This window comes from Eretmochelys imbricata, chromosome 9 (genome assembly GCF_965152235.1).
Source record: "Eretmochelys imbricata isolate rEreImb1 chromosome 9, rEreImb1.hap1, whole genome shotgun sequence".
Taxonomy (NCBI): Eukaryota; Metazoa; Chordata; order Testudines; family Cheloniidae; genus Eretmochelys; species Eretmochelys imbricata.
This window is the reverse complement of record NC_135580.1, coordinates 45,859,383-45,868,790: the sequence shown is the minus strand read 5'-3', so window position 1 is coordinate 45,868,790 and position 9,408 is coordinate 45,859,383.

Sequence of the window (9,408 nt, the reverse complement as noted above, 5' to 3'; positions counted from 1 at the left end):
AAGGAAACAGTGTGTGATGTCCCTCAGCACTCTTGTGACCCCATGGTGGTGACCATTCACTTGTACTGTGTCCAGTTTCTCTGACAAAATAAACATGGATACATATGGGTTTTAGACCAACTTTGAAAAGACAAGGGGAAAAAATACTTGACGAGTAGTTTTACTGATGCAGTTTGGTGAGTTTGTGCTATAAGGGATAAAAATTTGTGCCAGAAAAAGCTGCTTATTTTTATTTTAAATGAAAGTGGGCGTTGGATGTCAGTGGAGAAGGAAGGGAGCTGCAGGAACTGGAAGTGAAATGAAAAATTCCGCCAGCTTTGTGATGTGTTTATGGTCTGAGCTGGACTTGCAGAGCCTGCGCAGCATGTTCCCAGTGGGTAGAATTGCCTGCACAATGGGAGGAATAGCAGAATTAAAATCAGCAGGCTGCGTATACAACATGTCACACAAACGTGAGCAAGGGATGATCGCCTACTTAGTTTTAATAAGTCCAGTTGCAATTACTCTCTTGGAGAGAAGGTAGAACCAGAATCGGAGGACTGATGTGGTTTCAGGCTTCACAAGGACATATTGCATTGACCTTTCATTCCACATACCTTCATGGAACATGGAGGTAGGGGCATGATCTGTAGGAAGGAAGAGTCAACAGGAAGTCAGTCTGCACACACATGGCTAGAATGCTAGCCTGCAGCAGCTCTGTAAATAGTTGCTTTAATAAAGATCCAGTTTAGTTTAATAAAAATGGAGTCCTGTCCTATTACCCAGAACATGGTACATGGAAGACTCCAAACTCCATGTTACTACTTCTTCATAGCACTATTAGTAATGACACAACTGGCTGGAGTGCTGCTGACAGAGCTCAGAGATTCTACTTCAGGGTCTGCTTTGGGGCAGGAATTCACTGGGTAATGGCTGAAACAATGTGGAAACAATGTAAAAAATGTTGCAAGGGCCACTCATTTAAAAATCAAACCTTAATTACTTAATGATAGAACAGAAGGGCAGGTGAGGCTTATTAGTCTATCCTTGCACTAAGGGAAGTATCCTTGATTGGATTAACACATGTAGGATACTATACAAGTGCTAAATAGGATCCTCTTCATATCAAGTAAACATAACATGAAGGTTACAATTGCATTGTACAGGCATGATAATCAAAGAAACAAGATTACATGGATATGTACAACAGTCTTTTAGTAGGGACGACTTTTAAATTTACTTGGTGATATGCAGCAGCATCAAATTCTAATTACCACCATGGAGAAACGCTAGGAAAATAGACTGCTAGCCTCATGAGAAATATGTACAGTCGCAGTCCAGGTTTATCCAACAACTTACTCTAGAATGTGAAATAATGTTAGGATGAGAGCTTACAAAAGTCAGTGAGATTTTCTTATCGAATGAGGAAATGACAGAAGCAGGTTTGGCTTGATGGAATTTCATAAGGCATTGAAATGTGAGGATTGGATAGCTCAGCAGCTGCAGTGACCCTGCGCAGCCTGTCACTGAGTAGAGTCCAGAGCAGGGCCCAGGTGCTGATCAGAATTCCATGCTGAAGGAGCCATTGCACACCCCAGACCATGCACTATGATGTTTATTTGCCATTCTAGGGGCTGAGTTGCTGGACTAAGGCCAGAGTGCTCAACACATTGAAGAATCGAGTCCTATTACACAAAGAACCAACAACAATACACATTTTATTTTCCCAAAGAGCGCCATACTTTACTGAAGAAACCGAGGGTGAAATCATTGTCTTTCAGGTAGGAGAATCCCTCCTGTTGCTTACTCATGGGCTTACCCTGGTACCCTTTCCAGTGGCATAAGATAGCACCATCTTCCTTCAAGCTGTCCTCCCCCAAAGTGCTTGTTCAGTCAGTACCCTATTGTATACACTGGAAAAGTGTTGGGCATTTGACTATTTTTAATACTAGCTGTTTTGGCTGTTGAAAGGGATAAGCACGATGGGTGCTTGAGTGCACCACCAGCTTGTGGAAGGCTGGCCCTATCTCAGCTGCTTCATTAGCTGTCCAGCTCCATGGTTGGTCCGTGCTGGTGCGGTCTCCGCTGCATGCCTTACTCATAGAATCAGGGCATGTCGATGCTTAAAATGTTGCAGCTGCACAGCTGTAGGCCATCCGTGTAGACGCTCATGAGCAGCGGGAGGGGTTCTCCCATCGCTGTAGTTAATCCACCTCCCCAAGAGGCGGTGGCTAGGCCGACGGAAGAATTCTTCCGCTGACTTAGCTTTGTCTACACTGGGGGTTTGGTTGGTTGTTTCTCTCAGAGGTGTGGATTTTTCACACCCCTGAGAGATGCAGCTCTGCTGATGTAAGCTCCCAGTGTAGACCAGGCTTCACATTCTCGCCAAACTGCATCTCCCTAGAATACGGAAAGACCCAGGCTAAAGCCCTTCTTTGTGATATAAGAGCACAACCTCAGTAGCCTTCACCCTGAGAAGGGCAAGACCACAGTGACTGCTAGTTCGAGAACACCTGTCTGTTACCTTGTTTCCCCTCCCCTTCCTTCACCTCCCATTTCTCAGTGTATTGACCTCTTGCTTCTCGTCACACTATCAGGGTCTGGCTGTGCTGCAGCTTCAGTGGGCACACCTGCGCTACCCTTTAGTCTAGTTTACAGGACTAAAAACAGCAGTGGAGGTGCAGCAGCACGGGCTTCAGCGCAGGCCACCCGTAACCCTGAGTGCCTACTCGCATTGCTAGCCCATGCTCGGTCTGTGCCACCGCAGCTTCATTGCTATTTTCAGCCATGCAAGCTAGAATAAAGGTAGCCCTGGTATGCCCACCCACGCTGCAATCACATCTCTGATTGCAGTGACATAGCCTTAAAATGTGTGCTCTTGGGTAGGGGGGCGGGTGTTCATATAACATAATAGGACACTGGGGTCCTGATCCCCACCTGGCCTCATTAAGCACTACTGCCGTAGAAATGAGCCGTGATAACCTCTGTTGAGTGACAACCCAGTCACACAAAATACACAAGGCACAACCGGCATACCACTCCCATCTAAAAGGAACCTGGTTTTGCAGCCTTTCATCCACTAGATATCTCTTGATTTGAATTCCAACAGTGCTGCGACATTAGACATAAGCATGAAATCCACATCTTGCCATCTCTCTATGTGGCATGACAAAGATCATAATCCAAAAAGTTATTTCTAGTGCATGCTCCACAAGTAAATGTTATATAACTGGGGCTAAGACGCTGCAGTGCAGTAAAGCTTCCCTGAAAGATGAAGGACTTGAGCAGCTGCTCTGTAAGTGCTTACGTACCAAGAAGAGCAAAAAGTAGCATCAGGTTCTAACTTATGCTTCTCTAAAGATTGATTTTTAAGCTTCAGTCAGCCTAATTAAATGATTTTTCCATAGTGTCACCAGATGGGAAAAGCAATGAACAGTGTCAGTAATGCAGATAATGCATTATAAGGACAGACAGCCGCAAAGATATATTTTTCGCACGTAATTGATGTAAACAAGACTGTCACTTTTGGAGGGGAAGTTTATAAACAGGAGGAAAGGGGTTTCATTTCTTACTGTCTCCTGGTGACATACTGCACAGAGCTGAGAAAACTGTACAGCTTGGAAAATAATTCAGTGAATAATTTGATTTCACCTGGTTTCTAGTTGAAGTTTGCCTGCACGAAGCTTATGATTTTCTCTAGTTGATGTGCTATGCAAGATTATTCAGTACGACTAAGATCCACAAAGGAGTTGAAATTATTTCAATCAATGGAATTTAGGAGCCTATAAACCTTTGTGGGTCTGGGCCTATGTTTTCCACAATTAATTTTTGGGGCCTGATTCTTTGCTGCCTTGTTGTTTACACCTGAGCAAGGCAGGTGCAAAATACTGCCTAGCATGCTAGCCTTTACATCAATTTTACTGAAGTGTAAATGAGAATATGGGCAGTGGAGAATCAGGCCTACAGGTAACATAGCTTTGTTCGTGTTCTCACTGGTTGATTATTTTTTAAAATCAAATTTCCTGCTGTAGTTTGAATTTAGAATTTGCTTTTGAAAAATATACTTTAAAGTTGTTTACAGTTTGCTCTTCCTGCAAAGATTCCTGCCGGTATGTTAGTTCACTAACTTATTCACACTGTAAATACAAGATTGTACATACAGCTAAACTCAACCTTCACTTTCACCCTTCTGCACTCACCCCTTTATCAGCACTAGTAGTTGTGGATGTCTGATGAAGCAGATGGTATTTGAAGAAGATAGTTTGGTGACGGGGTGATGGAAGGCTGGAAGGTTTGCATCGGTTGAGGGCAGAGTTAAGGTTATGGTGCACAGTACTTGTACTAACAGTAAGGTGTTTGCCTGTGGGTGGAGATGAGGGTATGTGCTGTTAGATGGCTTAAATTTTCACTTTCTTGTTTTAAGGGTTTGTGTAGCAACCTTTACTGCTTCAAAATGTTGTGTATTATGACTTTCTAGGGATTGCTTTATTGCTTCAGTGTTTACTGTGGATGACAGTCAAGTCAGGGATAGAAGAGCAGCTGCACATAAGCCCTTTTGTGTCACTTTGCCTATGCCAGAGCAATGTAGTTCCTGGCACCAGGTTTCATGTGCGTCCACCTAGCTCCCCCACATCAAGTGTGAATACAGCTGCTCTCCCCTCAATCGGCCCTGGGTGCACAGCATACATCTTCAGTTAAACGCGAATGTCTAAAATGACCCTAAATCCAACTTGAAAAGAGCTACAGCGGTTGTCACAGATCTACTCAGGATCCACCTCTTCAAAGCTGTGTAGATACAGTGCTTTTTATAGCAATATCGGTCAACAATAAAATGTAGGACTGCCAGGGGCCAAATTCAAAGAAGATAAGCTGAACAAATGACATAGAAAATTTGAAGGACATAAAAACTAGCCTAGTGTGAAATTTCACACCAATAGTCCATCTACTTTTAGAGAAAAATAGGAATTTATGCCCTGTTTTAAGTCTTTCTTAGAAAACATCCCCAACTGTGGCGTTACTGCCGGTTGCCTTCATAATGCAGCACCTAAAGAACAGCAAGCAGTTACAGAACAGCTAAAAGACATGTTCCCTACCCTGTAGAGATCAGGGAACGCTGATCCTGTCAGAGCCCACTCGCACAGACCCTTGGGCCATCCGCACAGACCAGCTTGCAGAATCGGAGGCAAATTGTTTCTTGCCAACAATGAGTGAGGAGACAAACAGGAGAGGGGGTGGGGACGAGTCCCGCCAATTAGATGTGGTAACTCACGTTTGTTACAAGAAAGTCTTTATGCTCTCGCTGTGTGATTGTTTAATAGTAATGGTTTATAATCTGACTTTAAAAATTTGCTTCACTGAGTTTTCCTGTGCTACTTCCCTCTAGAACTCTTGTGGTTCATCGGGCTGAACAAACATACAAAGAAGGAGCTGAAGTAACACCCAGCTCAAAGTGGGCTTCCACTGTACTCTGCTTTGTACATAGAGTGAGAGACTGACCCAGAAGTGTACATTCTAAACAGCCAAGACAAGTCGTGGACCAAGACACAGAGGCACAAAGGTGAAGGGACTTGGCCATGGTCTCACAGCAGGTCAGCTGCAGAGCAAGGAACAGAACTGAGCTCCTCTGACTCCCAATCCAGTGCCTAGTTGCTAGACATGAGTAGCATCTGATAGATAGTTAAATGCATTATTAATTATTCATGGTTGCAAGAACCTTTTGGACACTTACCAGACCGTTATATCAAATGGTTTTATGAATTATTATACCAGGGTTTACACATGATTTATAGTTTAACCTTTAATATCAAAGTTGATCCTTTAATACTGTATTGTTTAGGAGGATTATTTTTTGTCTGTCAGAGGTTGTTTCCAGTTCCAAACAGATAAATAAGCTGTCGAGTTGCTTGAAAATACTGAAGTTTTAAAAAAAGGGAAAAAATGAAACATGATTCCCACTCTATGCTGTTGCAATTGAAATACATCTTCATTTCTTCACTGAAGTAGCTTAATGCAAAAACAAGATTACAAACTGTATACTACCCAAAATAAAACCTCAAGCTACTAAGTCAAGTAGGTAAGTTATAAAACAATGTTCCATCAACTACTATTAAATATTCAAATAAACACCATAAAAACTTCAGAAGGAATTTATGGGGACTTTGGATGCAGATAATAAAATTATTAAAGCTCCCTAACCCCAAATCAAACTACACCATTTGTCCAATCTATTCCAGGCATCAGTCAAAGCCGCATACAAATGTCTTGTAAAAAAAAGAAATTCTTATATCTAATGGACGCAGTGTGTAATTCATCTCCGGCAACTGAATGCATTCTGCTGTATACACACAGGCATCTTCAAGTGTAGGATCCCTCTCAGAGAAGTGATATAGTGCATATGACACTGATGAAATGGAAGGGGAATAGTGTATAAACATAGATCAGTATTTGAGTGAAAAGAACAAAGGAGTTTGCTGGTTTTCAGTCTAGGATGCTGTTCTTGCTATAGGTGCATACTGCATACAGTACCAGTGGCAAGGGAATGATAAATTGCATGAGAAAAATTGGGGAAGTTCTGTAATAATATGATTGTGTGGGAAAGAAATTATAATAGCAAGAATGTGGAAGTAGAAAGGGAGGATGCTATAAAGAGCATCAAAGAACAGAGCATAATCTAGAAACTGATTTAACTCACTCTCTTTAGTGGTATATGCTTAGTGGAGAAGTTGTCTTTAGGAGGGATTTGAATGGCACCCGGTGTTAACTTGCTTTGAAAGCCTCTTTCAAAGCATCAGTTTCATTCTGTTGCACTCTGGTATTGTACTGCATTGTATTTCTATTGTTTGAAGCAGAGGTTTCCAGCAATGAACAGAGGTAACAGATGGGTCATGATCATCTATGTGGCTGTAATGAACATAACATGTTCAAAGTCTGGATTACCCTTGAAGAAATAGCTAGAAAATAGCATATATCAATGACAAACAAAAGCAGTATGTACTGTAGCTTCACTTTACTGATCCACTACATTCGTCCACACGCAAGTTCATATTCTGCCACCCTTAACATTGAACAGTGTCTTACTCCATGAGTAAGGGAAAGAGACAGATAGGTTTAGGAAATGTGAGTAATGGGGCCAATGTGTGTTTGTGTAAGCTTTGAGAGACATGAAGCGGATACAAGAAGGGAAAATAGTCACTATCTTAAGCAGAATGGCACTGATCAAGTGTAAGTTGTGCACTGTGGAAGCTGAGCTTCAAATATCAAAGGGTCTGAACACAGAGCAATGTAAGATAAAACACTGAAAACATTACAAATCCGATTTTCCAATGAGAGATCATAAAAGATTAGTGTAATTAAAGAGTGAATTTTCATTGGAAAGATGTATTTTAAAACATTCTTTGAGCTGCTGTTCCTATAATCGAGCAACTGCTCTAATAGGTATCGCTACACCAGCCTATTTAAAGCTAAACTGAAATGCTTTTAAAGTAATAGAGAAAAGGAAGGATCACGATCAAAATAGAAGCAACACATTTTAAAAAACATACAATCAGCTCCTCTATTTGTCTGCCAGCCTCTGAATTCCAGACTTTAGGATTCTGTTTCACTTGCTACATGTGTCTTCAGGGACATTCAACCCCTGGGGTGAGGGGCTGTAACTCTCACTGGCAGGAGAGGCTATTGTATGGAGAAGGCACTAGTCTGGAATTTGTGAGATTGGGTTGAATTCCAAGCTCTGCACCAGACTTCCTGCATGGTCTTGGGCAAGTCACTTACCCTGCATCTATTTCCTAACTATAAATTGGATAATACATCCTTAATCTGTCTTGTTGATTTAGATTTTAAACTCTTTAAGAACATAAGAACGGCCATACTGGGTCAGACCAAAGGTCCATCCAGCCCAATATCCTGTCTACCAACAGTGGCCAATGCCAGGTGCCCCAGAGGGAGTGAACCTAACATGTAATGATCAAGTGATCTCTCTCCTGTCATCCATCTCCACCCTCTGACAAACAGAGGCTAGACACACCATTCCTTACCCATCATGGCTAAAAGCCATTAATGGACTTAACCTCCATGAATTGATCCAATTCTCTTTTAAACCCTGTTATAGTCCTAGCCTTCACAACCTCTTCAGGCAAGGAGTTCCACAGGTTGACTGTGCGCTGAGTGAAGAACTTCCTTTTATTTCTGTTAAACCTGCTACCCATTAATTTCATTTTGTGGCCCCTAGTTCTTATATTATGGGAACAAGTAAATAACTTTTCCTTATTCACTTCACACCACTCATGATTTTATATACCTCTATCATATTCCCCCTTAGTCTCCTCTTTTCCAAGCTGAAAAGTCCTAGCCTCTTTAATCTCTCCTCATTTGGGACCCGTTCTACACCCCTCATCATTTTAGTTGCCCTTTTCTGAACCTTTTCTAATGCCAGTATATCTTTTTTGAGATGAGGGGACCACATCTGTACACAGTATTCAAGATGTGGGCATACCATGGATTTATATAAGGGCAATAAGATATTCTCCATCTTGTTCTCTATCCCTTTTTTAATGATTCCTCACATCCCGTTTGCTTTTTTGACTACCGTTGCACACTGCCTGGGCGTCTTCAGAGAACTATCCACAATGACTGCAAGATCTTTCTCCTGATTAGCTGTAGATAAATTAGCCCCCATCATATTGTATGTATAGTTGGGGTTATTTTTTCCAATGTGCATTACTTTACATTCATCCACATTAAATTTCATTTGCCATTTTGTTGCCCAATCACTTAGTTTTGTGAGATCTTTTTGAAGTTCTTCACAGTCTGCTTTGGTCTTAACTATCTTGAGCAGCTTAGTATCGTCTGCAAACTTTGCCACCTCGCTGTTTACCCCTTTCTCCAGATCATTTATGAATAAGTTGAATAGGATTTGTCCTAGGACTGACCCTTGGGGAACACCACTAGTTACCCCTCTCCATTCTGAAAATTTACCATTTATTCCTACCCTTTGTTTCCAGTCTTTTAACCAGTTCTCAATCCATGACAGGATCTTCCCTCTTCTCCCATGACAACTTAATTTACTTAAGAGCCTTTGGTGAGGGACCTTGTCAAAGGCTTTCTGGAAATCTAAGTACACTATGTCCACTGGATCCTCCTTGTCACATGTTTGTTGACTCCGTCAAAGAACCCTAATAGATTAGTAAGACATGATCTCCCTTTACAGAAACCATGTGGACTTTTGCGCAACAATTTATGTTCTTCTATGTGTCTGACAATTTTATTCTTTACTATTGTTTCAACTAATCTCCCAGTACTGATGTTAGACTTACCAGTCTGTAATTGGCAGGATAACCTCTAGAGCCCTGCTTAAATATTGGTGTTACATTAGCTATCTTCCAGTCATTGGGTACAGTAGCAGATTTAAAGGGCAGGTTACAAACCATAGTT